At 29.1% G+C, this 13,351-nt stretch overlaps 1 protein-coding gene across 2 annotated transcripts in view; it reads right to left on the bottom strand.

The window, feature by feature from the left end:
* The window catches only part of LOC132919639 (discoidin domain-containing receptor 2-like), a 214,292-nt gene that overhangs the window by 154,836 nt on the left and 46,105 nt on the right, over nt 1–13,351 (bottom strand). The window contains exon 2 of one of the 2 annotated variants that reach the window (XM_060981381.1): nt 7,782–7,838. The exons of the other annotated variant lie outside the window; for it this stretch is intronic. The gene's annotated coding sequence lies outside the window, so the exon portion shown is untranslated. The remainder of the gene's footprint in view (nt 1–7,781; nt 7,839–13,351) is intronic. 2 annotated transcript variants of the gene reach the window in all.

Below are 13,351 nucleotides of genomic sequence, written 5' to 3'. Positions count from 1 at the left end.
AAGCGATGATTTTGCAAAAATGAGTTTTTGCCAAATTAAGAAAATACTAATAATAATATAAACGAGATAACTATAATTTGGAATATAGGTATTATGTTAATTGCTAATCTACATATCTCTTACGCTCAAAATTATTTATCTACCGGATATACCTGTCTTTTAAATTAATTTTGAAAAATAACTATTGTAGGTATTATTACTGTATTATATGATCATATATTCATATACATTCAAAACCTAATTTTTAATACAGAGTGATTTCTAATATATTTTTTTTTAAATTTAAATTTATATTTATTGTGTTTTTATTACATGATAATGTATATGGCCATATATTATAAACAATAATTGTAGACGTAATCATTTTTTTTTTTATAGAAATCATAATAATATTAATTTATTATTCCGACGGTATAAACTTCAAACAACTACATTAAAATAAATATTTTCCCTTTTAGAATGAAACCAATTTGAAAATCATTGTAACTTAATTTAAACGTAATAAATGTTTGTTATTTTTAAAAACAATTATATTTTTTTGATCATATTATTTGCATCCATAACTCATCAAACGTTTCAATCGTCAAATACAATTTTGATGATAATAAAAAGTGCGTTTTATACGTATATGTACGATAATGATAATTGATATCAAATATTGTACGAATCTTTTAAAAATAAAATGACGTTTTATTTATATATATATATGTTGTTGACGTATTGATTTACTCAAAGTATATGGGAGAAACTTCTGACTTTTTTATTTTATACGATCTCGAAACTTGAAGGGTTATAATTCTCTTTGGATCTTTTTACGACTTAATGATTGGAATGACCAGTAGGTATATAATATAAAATTATAAACTACAAAGTATCTATAGTCGGTTTCTTTTGAATACGTGCATATGCTGTATAGATTATTGAAATATTTAACATATCTATACGTATAGCAATAATATCATTTAATATTAATATATACAATATATACTACGCAGTGTCGGCCTGGCCATGGCCGCTGGGCCGCGAATGCGGCCGGGGCCCCTCTCCTTTTTTTTTTTATTTTTTTTTTTATTGTCGTCAATTTTGTTCAGCCGTTATAGGAGCAATTTTTCTTCAGAGGCCCAAAAAATTGAAAATTGATTCAATAATCAGATGCTTTCCCATAGGTTAGGTTAGGCTTTGTACAAGTTAGAGGAGGTTTATTTGGATCAATTGCGCTACTGCAAGTTAAGTTAGGTTTTATCCTTATTTTGGACGAGACCACGAGGACCCTGCTTGCCCGACCCTGCAGCCTGCAGAGGCCCCGGTGCCCCGATGTTGGATTCAGCAATCATACAAATATTGCATAGAAAAAAATGTATTATGTATTAATTTACAATACCTACTATAGTCTATAATATCTGTATAATATATAAATATATAATAATGATGAAGGTATGACATTTACTCTTGAAAGTAACTTAAACAATATTATTCTTATTTCTTATATAGCTTATAAATTATGGATATGTTTTCTAAGTTTAAATTTTATAATAGAAATATAATTTTAGTTTTCGTAATTTCATTTCTGTGTTATTAATAATTATTTTTTATTGTTTTGTAGCTTCAAACGTTTCAATAGTTTCATAGTTTATTTTTAAACGAATGATTTCCATCGCGTCGGCTTCGTGTTAATATAATATTATTATTATAATGTTATTATTATTTATTTATAAATATTAAATAATGTTTTTCTCGCACCCATCGACCATTAACACGATTCATGAAAAATGAAAATTTATTAAAAGACTTGAACTGGTTGGACCCTAGAAGTTTTGCAGTATTTAACAACATTGAATTATTGCCTGTATCAGCTTTGAGTACTTTATGTAAAATATCTGGACTGAATCATGAAGTAATCTTAACAGAATTGAAACAATTTTCCAGTCAATATGAAAACTTTATACCACAAATACCTAAATATACTACCGATTGTGATTCAGAAAATAAGATACTTTTAAGAAATGAAGATGCGAGTGATGAAGATAATGATGAAATATCAAAATCAGTAAATTGCAATAAATGTAACAAATGTATTCACTGTGCATTTTTAATTGTACGGGAATTATCATGCCAGTCAAATTTATTTTCAAATTTATTTGTCATATATAAGTTTGCTTTGTTGTTGCCATCAACACAAACAACTTGTGAAAGAGTATTTTCAAAGCTTAAATGTATAAAAACAAAACTTCGCTCAACGTTACACCAAAAACACCTTACTCCATTAATGTTGATGGCTATAGAAAAGAATATAGCCATTGATACTCAAAAATTAATTGAAACAATAGCTTATTCATCTAATAAATTAAAAAAATTACTTATTTAAAAATTGTGTTTTATTATTTAAAACATTCTTACTAGGTAGGTATTTCAAAAATAATTAGTTGTAAAATTTCTTTTATATTTAATTTAACTCATGAATCATGATTATGATATATAGGTATTATATAATATGATCTATATTGGAAAAAATGTAAAGTACCTATATTTAAAGAAGTATCTTAAAATAATGTTTCAACAAAATACAGTGTACATTTTTTGGGGGCCCCTTAAAAAAACTGATCCATGGGCCTTTGGTATGCCAGGCCGACACTGATACTACGTACTAAGTATTATACAAGAACTTAAAAATTATGATACACAAAACACATTTGATACCTCAATAATACGTGTATATAGTGTACATCGTATAATTGTTTACTTTAGAATACGAGTAAACATCTAATAATCATTTGAAAATAATGTATTTTCATGTTTTTCTTTAGAACAAAAACGAGATTATAGGATTACAGTAGGTATATAAATATTACGAGTATATTACACCTATTTATATATTTATAAAAAAAGGTTGATTATTTTTATCAAAACCGGGCAAAACCTTGTATAATTATATCAGTGCATCAAATGTTTAAAGATTTAATAATCTCATTAAGTCGGCAAATTTTTGCTAGTTACATTATTTTGTAGTTATAATGTTTAAACTTTATGAAAAACCATTATTGATTATATCTAGTTGAAAAATAATTTCAAATATAAGTATATAAATCATATATCTAATACAGTGCCGTGTCTAACGGGAGGGGGCAAAGGGGGAAATTTCCCACCGGCGTCAAATATTTTTAGTACCAATAGGCAATAACCTATTATTTGGAAAATTTATTTTTTCCTCTGCGTTTTTAACTCTTAGTCCGGTGCTGATCTCATAAGTCTTAAATAGAAAGAGTTTAGAAAAAAAATAGAAACATGTTGGTTAGTATATGATACGTTTGCTTGTACATGCATATAGGTGGAAATGAACATATTGCTTGGACTTCGGACATTATTATATTACCTATTATGGCTTATACTATTATACCTTATTTTATTTTGAGTATCCAAATATTATTTAACAACATCATCAATCATATTAATCAATTATGATTTCTCATTTCGTCGAGGGAGTTAACCCGTTTAATTTGTCTAGTCTGTACCCAGTGTACCCACCCCCAACATTATATAATAATAATAGATATACTTTATTTCTCTTTACAGTACAAGTGAAACAAGCTGAATAACGATTAGGTATCGTTATGTCATGTAAATACGTAAAAATATATAGGTACTGCAGCTATATTTGTGTACCTATCATATGATTAATAATAATAATATTGGGTAAACAATGAAATTATAAAAATTTTAAACTTAAATTTCTCAAACAATCAATTTATATATATTATGATAGTGTTAATTTTTTTTTTTTTTTTTTAGTAAAATCGATTAGATTTTAAAAACGCACAGCTGATAATTTAAAATACATTTTTTTATAAATTTATCAGTAAAGCATCTGCTGCAATTGGTATTTGGTTTAAAGAAAATATAATAATAATAATAATATTTTTGTAATGTAGGATTATGACCCATCACCACACACGAGCTAACTATGTAGGTAACCTTACCAACCACATGCCATTGTTTGAAAATCCAAACAGGAAATAGCCAGCAGTCAAAATCAATAGGCAGAGATGAGAATGTGTTGTGCAGTTTTCGGTAAATATCATACGGCGTTGCAGTACATTCAACAGCAAAACAAAAATACAGTGGGCTGTTTTGAATTAAAAATTAATACTCTACAGCAGAGTTCTCAACCATTTTTTACTCACGCCGCACCCTAAGATACTTTCTAAAAATCCAAAGGCACTCTATAGTATATAGTATATCATGTGTTCATAACTTTTATATTTTATAACTTCTGTTTTCTTTAGCTATAGGTATTGTAAAATAGTATAATTTACACTTGTATTATTATATAAAAAAAAAAATTAATTAATTAATTAATATAGTAAACACATACGTTAGATCTTTCCATTTTTTCAAAAAAGAAATCATTTTTTTTTTTTTTTATTAAAATATGTATGGTTGTTGAAATAATTTCACAAAACCTCCATTCGAAATCACGGGATACCGGTGAGAAACGTATAATATCCGAATTTCTTTGGTTGGAAATGACGATTAATCACTCCTAGACAATATGTTATATACTAATTTCAACGTTTAAAGATATATACCATATATATATATATAGTGACACAGTACTCGTACACTCGTATATAAATTATTTTATTTTCTTCCAGAGTATCGGTACATATTTCTTCTCATGTATCCACGTTTTTTAGATATTATTAATATTTTTTTCTATCATAGTATCGGTTACACGAAAATGTATACTCAAAAACGTTTCGGTGCAGGTGCAGTTGCAGACACGAGCGCACGCGCGCAACCTCAAACTTCCGACGTCGCAATGCGGTCCCGCGATCGGCAAGACGTTTCGTCGTTTCACTGTAGCCTGTAGGACCACACTCGCTCATCGAGTGATAGATGTGTGGGTATACTTGTGTATGTATGAATTCGTCACATCGGATTGAACATTTAAACACCTCCCGCCCAAATCTGTAAACATTTTTCGCTGTTCACGCCCTCCGATAAACCGTATAAGGAACAGCGATCGTGTAACTGCAGCTGGTGTCGACAGTTCGAATGCTCGATATCGTTATAATAATATACATTATACATACCTATATTATACTATACAATATTATCATATAAATTATAAACAGTTCGGGTCTGTGTTAATGTTATTTAACAATTTACTATAATATACATTGTATTATCACAGATAGCAGATAATCGGTCGGTTTTGTGATGAGATTTCAATCTACATATTAACATAATAATTAATAATATATTACTCGGCACCATCTCGCCCGTCTATAGATACTTTAATCATTTACAGCGACATTATGTTTTTAGATACAAAACGTGCATTGATTTTGTGTTATTTATTCTGAATTTTGCAATTTTGAATGGACGCAATTATGTTATGATTGTAAATTATAATGTGAATTTTAATGGTGCATATTTGTGTACCGCCCGCCATAACCACCCTGTTATACTAGCAAGTTAGTTTTATTTTAATCAAGACTCTACGGTTTGTAAGTCTTTCAATTTGGTAAAGTTATAATAATATATAATCGAGATGATTAAATAAGAAATGAGATCGAGAGTTAGAATTTCTCCAGTGCCTTTGTTGTGAAGTTCGCAACAAAAGTTGAATTTTTGCACTTTTTACCCGTTTTAAACTTTTTTTGTTACCAATTTTTATACTCTTTAAAATTATTTATATTATTTTTTGTAACATATTTGTTTAGTGCAGTAATATTATTTATAGGTACTTGATATTTTTATTTACTACCTACTATAGTACTGGTAACAAGCTTAACGTGTTTATATAGGTACGTAACGACGTTTTACTAATATTATATTTAACTATCTATTTCTAACTTTTTATATTTAATACATAAAAATATACATAACTAATTGGATCCTAATTTTTTAATCCTTAATTGGTCCTAGTGTCAGAGTATATTTTAGCAGACTCTACTAAATATAATTGTTCGAACAAGCACAATATCAAAAATATTAGCATCTAAATTGGCAACAGTATTTGCTTATACAATTTTCGATAATCAACATGGATTTCGCCATGCTAAATCAACATTGAAAATGTATTAGTGTATTACACAGACCTTGTGGCTTTAATCAGTAATGACATACAGATCAATGCAGTAAACACTGATTATTGATAAAAAAAAAGCATTCAATAGTGTTGATATATCTATTTTGTTAAAAAAATTAAAAATATAATGATGTTTCTGGATGTATATTGAAATGGTTTAAATTATTCTTATTTAACAGAACTCAACAAGTTAAATTAAGTGATTCAATTTCTTCGATTTTTAAAGTCACATCTGCAGGAGTTCCTCGGGCTGGACACTATCTATGATTTATAAATGACGTCGGTAATATCTTTAATTACTGTAAACTGTAAAGTCTTAATGTTCGCCCAAGACCTTCAACTCTGTATAGCATATATATATATAGTGGCAATTACCAATATATTCTACTAATGAAAACGGTAAACTACAATCTGATTTAGATAACTATTGGTGTTCATTAAATGGCTTAATTATTAATGTAGATAAATGTTCTCAATCTCTTTTTCTCGACTCAAACTTAACATTTCAATGCAGAATTAATGGCGTAGATTTAATAGTAGTATCACATATTAAAGATCTAGATACTGGAAATATCTGATTTTGGCAATCATACTATATAAATATAACGTGCAATGAAGGTCTCTGTACTTTTGGATTAATACACGTAGCAACTCATGGAATTCAATAATCCAAGTTGCTTAAAAGTGTTATATTTCTCTCCAGTTTGTTTTATTTTAGAATATGGCTCAATAATTTGGAACCCTCATCAAGCTAGCTTAATAAATAAAATTGAACATGTTCAGAACAGGCTTTTACGTACATTAGCTTATAAAACAAACAAAACTGATGCAGCATCTCTTGAGCAACTAGAAGAACATTTTAATATCGAGTCACTTGAAAAGAAAAGAAAATCTATAATGAATAATGATGTTTTTTGTGCTCTAGAAATTACTGAAATCTCAAATTGATTGTCTTAATTCTAGAACTATTGAGTAAAATATATTTTAAAAACGTCCCTTACATTAAAACTCGTGAAACTCAAACATTTTACACAAATACCTATCGCCAAATAGTACAAATTTTACTCCGATTTATAGAATGTTAACTACAGGAAATTCAATAAAAACTTATTTTGCAATCATTACTCAACTAGGTTAAAATATGTATTGAAATCTATAATCTAATCATAAATAATTTATTATTATTATTATCTTTGAATTATCTATACATTTTTACTTATCATATGTTCAGTAGATTAATTAACTTTAACTCTTGTGTATGTTATAATATTGTATCAATTGTACGTATTAAGCCCATTATAGGCGTTTATTATCATAAAATAGATTAGCCTTCGAATAACACTAAGGAATGAGTCATCAGTCATCATCACGTACAATTCACATTCGCGGCAATGGATCGGCATCTATCTCGCTAGTGATTTATTTTAAACTCTTGGAACTGAGTTGGAACTTAAATAATATATTATTGTTTTGAATTTAAAATATTTAATCCTATAGAAAGAATGATCCTAATACGAATAAATAATAAATACTGTGTTATACACACAGTCGAAATTGAGTGCATTTTACGCTGTATAATAACACAAACATAGTTTTTTTTTTTAATAATAAGTTATTTTTTGTGTGTATTTTTTTTAAAGATTTTTAGGTCATCAAGTTTTGGACCCTAATAATAACAATATAGTATTACCTGTAATAATGTTGTAAGCACAAATAATGAATTTTCACTCAGCAATTTGTTTCGTACCTGAAATAAAATCAAAAAAAATCATTAGTATATTATTATATAATTCATCATAAGTCATAACTCATATAATATTGCTATGGAAAAACATAATGGATACAACATTCAAATAATAAAATATATTTGGATGTACACGTAGTTATTATTATTATTATTATTTTTTTTTTTTTTAAATAATTGAATGGATTTCTGAGTATATAATATATTTTGGAGGGTTGAGCAAGAAAATAACTCAATTTTTTTTTCATTTCGCTTTACTTTTAGAAAACGATATTCAACTTTGTTTAGTTATCAAAATATAAACTGCTTATAAATTTTTTCTTGATAAAATTAGCTGAAAAGAATAAATTTGAAAAGTTCATTAGAGACAATACAGCAATCATTTTTGGACGTTTTTCTCGTTCCTTGAAAAGTATAGTGATTTAAGATTTTACGAATAATATGTATTTATCTTATAAATGCATATAAAGTTTTATTTTTTCGTGGACTGTATTGTCGTATTAATTTGTTTTTGTTTCAATGTATATTTTTAAACTTAATTTTATAATTTATAGTAACTATATAGGTACACCTAAATTGAGCATACAATAAAGTATCTGTTATAATGGCCACTCCGTTTATGAATACGTTAATGTTTCGTTGTAGAATTATAATTTACAGAGTTATTCTTTAACAGTTAAACTTAAAATTATTAATGTTTTTGAAAATATATTTTTACATTGTTTGAAGTCATTATATTATTTAACGTTTTAAAAAAACAACTAAATATTTTTATCATCATCATTCTTCAGTTGTTTTATTTACTTTTTTGATTGGAGCAAAGTGGCATTAAGGAAAAAAGTAACCTGAAAAATGATGGTCTATAATCTATATAGTCTGTACTACTCCGCTTAAATAAACTTTAACATTTTTATAAGTCTGTGACTAATAAATTATTAGTACCTAAAACATTTGATTTTATACCAGCATCATGATCTTCTTAAAAATAAATACACTATTACTTCGGGAAATGAAATGAAAAATGTATATTGTCGTTCAAAAAGTAATTAACTTAAAAAAAAACTAAAAAAAGAATAATAATAATATAAATTAAAAATATAATTTTTTTTTTCAAAACCGCTGTTTTGTTATGTTTTCAATTAAAAAATATTTTCAACAATGGTAATACTTTTGATAAAATAAGTTTTACTATTAAAAAGAACCACTCAACATTATATTGGTAATTGGTAAGTATAACAAACAAAACGTTTTAGTATATACGTCGTAGTATTTAGAGTAACCATCATAGCGGAGGGGCGGGAGCGGTACTATATATACAATAATATTATATACAGTTACAAGTGTTACATAGCAGTGAGTATTACGAGTACTCGAACCCTAATTGCGCCGATGAAATATCATGCCTAAATATTTAGCTGAGAAAAACGCGCGTAAGTACTTTTAAAAGAAGATTTATGGCACGTACGCGGTGCAACAAGTACCTATATATATAAGTATATATAATATGTGATATTATTAATACGCCGGCATGTGTGCCGGCCGGCATCGTTTTCCCCGGCAAAACAAAAACAGTTTAGTAATACTGCTGCAGCTATATATACAGCGCAGTGAGCTCGTATACGTTTATACGCGCAATTAATGCGTTTTTCCGGAACGATGACAGCTGGTACAGCGTTCTCGGACGAGGTAAGTAATACGCGCCGGTCATGTGCAATGATATACAGCATATTATTATTATTATACCGATATATAATATATAATATTATGTGTGTGTGTGTGCAATATCGCGGCAAACGAATGGCGTAGTCCGTATACACGGTGGTAAGAAAAAAGGGGCCGCGAGAAAAATAAGAACCGCGTGCGTAAAGTTTTGGCGAAATTAAACCGTATGGGTATAGGTGGTGGTATACATCCCTCGTCCGTCGGACGCGGCGTACATTATATAATATACAGTTATATGGTCTGAACAACCGATTTGTAACACAAAGAAAACAAGCCATTATTATTATCATCATCTCCGTCGCCGTCGTCGTCGCGGTCGGTTACAGATATATATATATATATATATATATGTATACGTTACATACACACATCTTGCGCACATATATCCGAGAGTATAGCTAGTACGTGTGTACCTATACACGGGGACGAGGGGGCGAATCCTCCGTCCGCTGATATCTCTCACGTCTCGTAAACGACTAACGACGACGGAAGACGAAGTGCAAGTGTGCAACGAATAAACCGCCCCAGTCGTATACACGACAACAGCACCAATATATTATATAGGTACGCGTGTGTATATATAATAATACGGGTAACGCCGCCGCTGCACCGGATAATGATCTCGTAAATTAATGTCCGTACATCTATAATGTAACTGGAAAACAATTTGTATTATAGTAGTGTTTAGGGTCTAAGATATATATATATAGTGACTTTGCAGTCCGTACATTATACGAACGGGCCCGCGCGTTACATCTGCGCCGCGGCTACATATAATAATATACGAATATATATAGGACGAGGCGAGTTCGTAATAAATCAGATGCGTATTGGATGAATTTTCAAATCGGTAACGGCAGAACGTATAGTGGCACAGACGACTTTCAAAAATAAAACGCCGGACGATACGAACGCAGTATACGGGCAGTCGTTTTTTTATCTTCCGATTTTAATATCATACTTTAAATATATTTTATGGTATATAATAATTATTTAACGTCGACGACACGAATACAGGAACAGGAGTAGGACACCGGTCAAGTATAATATAAATACTGACTGTTAATATAGTGTTTGGCTACACAATATTATACCATAATACTTTACAACGATATAAATTATGTCAACAATTTTTATTCACGAAAATATAAAAGAAGTAATAACCACTCGAAGTTATATTTACAGTATTTCCATTCAAATGTAATATGTGGTTAATGTGATATTCCGTTGTGCTTATAAAAGTAAAACAAACACGATTGGTTGATAGAGTACGATACGTATTTTTTTTTCATAGACATGTATTATAGTATTTATTTTTTAAATTGCGATGACTTCTGGTTGATTTTCATAAATATTTGTCTAAATATTTTAATTATTTCAGAAAATTACGAGTTGCAGTATTAGGTATATAATATATTGTTTAAAATCCAAACAAATTAATAATTCAACGATCTAATAAAAAGCATTAAATATCTCGCTCTAATCTAAATTTTACATTTTCCGTCGGTATAAATAGGAATGTATCAATATTTTAATTTAGGTTACATTCACATGTAAAAAACCAATATTTGTACAAAAAATGTCTCTATAATATGTTTGTTTTTAAATGATTTTGGATAATGGTGATATAATACCACAGAATATATAAAGCACTCCTGCAACTATAAGGCTCCACGTCGAAATTAATTCAACATTATGGACGGAACTATATAACTATATACATATAATACATTGTTATGAATGTAGTGTTTTACTCGCATGATGATTTGTTGCCTTCGCTTACACGGAACCTATACATCACATCTATACAATATAATATATACATAAACTCGAGTCTTAGACTTCTATATATATACGACGACGTGAAGTGTTTTATTGAAACACGCGTGCGATCGAAAATTATTTATAGTCTTGGATGGCGTTTATTTAAAAAAAAAAATAATAATAATAATAATAACAAACAAACGTCTACGGAAAATTCAAAATTATACTATACACGTATAATATCACCAGTGTGCGTAACATATATTATATAGTAGGTATTATATATGATTTATATAATAAGAGCGGAGCGTATTGGTTTCCAAAAGAAAATACGCCGACAGCAACGTATGTATTATACATATTATATAATATATAATATAAAATGCTATTTGAAAAACGACATAAACACGAGCTATTTTTTTCTCGCAAGTATACAAATGTAAACAATACAATAGGCGCCTAACCTCCAGCAGGTATAATGAGTTGAACAGAATAAAAAAAAAAAAAAAAAACGAGAAATAGTACTACGCGCGAGTATTATATATAAACGGAAGTGCGCTAGTTCGTATAATATGTGCGATGTGCGCGTGATTTGTGAAGACAATTTGTCTCGGTGACATTTCTAGGCACTTGATTTTTTTCACGGTAGACGGATCGTAAAATTCATTTTATCCTGTATTATTATTCTAGACCGAATTTAGGTAAGTCCACAAATTGTGTACTTTGATACAAATATACAGAATATATTATATGGTCGCGTATATAAAGTATATATAGTATGACATATATTTTAGACGCACTTTGTTCTTTCACAATATTATATACTTTATATGTATAGGTATATAGGTACTATAGATATTTAACGTCGCTCAACCCGTTCTTCCGTTCGGTCTGATGTGATAATTTACCGCGATATAATAATACAAGTCGATTCGAGTTTATTTGTTTATTATTGTTTATACACGTATATAATAGTAATACGTTTAGTTACGGGCTATATAACTGAGAAATTTCGAGCTGCGAAATCGAAATCGATCGTTTTTAGGGACGTATAACGAATAATATTAATAAAGTTGGATAGTAAATGTCAGTAATTTTTATCTTATAATATTACGTAGTATATATAGTACACATAATATATACGATTATAAAGGTACGGTTTTACGCGTATAGAAGATTTGTCATAATAGGTAGTTGTTTTTATAATTTATAAGTGTAAACACTGCAGTGTACTGGTATTGCGACGATTTCGCGAATAAGGGATTATTGCAACTAGTACACCGTAAATAATGTCATATAATATCCTATGGGCTATGGCTTTAGGGTCGTTTCGAGCAGCGAATCGGTATACCGTATATTCGTTGCAGGTGGTGACTTGCAACTTGCAAGTAAACATTTTGCCTGGTATTCCGTAACATCCACCGACGTAAACAATACGATATATATATAATAATAATATTATGTTGGCGTTTAAAGTTCGAACGGGATGAAATGCAAATTAGTAAACGTCGACGAGCCGCAGATTGTGGCGGTGTTGTGGATGGGGCGAGTGAGTGGTAGATAATCCAGTATTGAAAAACATGACCGACGGCACGCACGGCGATGTTTGGCTTACCGGGAGGGCGAGGTCCGCGACGACGACGGCCATAGCATATACAGGGTGAACCATTGCGGATAAATAGTATTTCCAAATGTATCAATTTTTTTTCGGTTTTTCAAAAAACGTTAAGATAGATATACACGGTTATACATTCGTTGACTGGTTTTCGATTTTTAAACAGCTGCTTTTATTTATGGTTTCATAGCATTTTATATAACATAAATAATATATTATTTGATACACAAAGCTTTTCTAACACTTTTAATTTTAAATTTAAAAAAATTGTTAGTTATTACTTATCAGTTATCACATATCAGTATTTAAAGATATAATAGAATATAGATAAGTGAAATAAAATGGCACCGAAGTACCTACGTTTCAAAAAGTTGATAAATTACACTTTTACACTCCGCTAATACAAACTTTAAAT

Source organism: Rhopalosiphum padi, chromosome 1 (assembly GCF_020882245.1).
Source record: "Rhopalosiphum padi isolate XX-2018 chromosome 1, ASM2088224v1, whole genome shotgun sequence".
In the NCBI taxonomy this organism is placed as follows: domain Eukaryota; kingdom Metazoa; phylum Arthropoda; class Insecta; order Hemiptera; family Aphididae; genus Rhopalosiphum; species Rhopalosiphum padi.
Note: the sequence above shows the minus strand (reverse complement) of the source record. Positions and strands in the feature narration are given on the sequence as shown.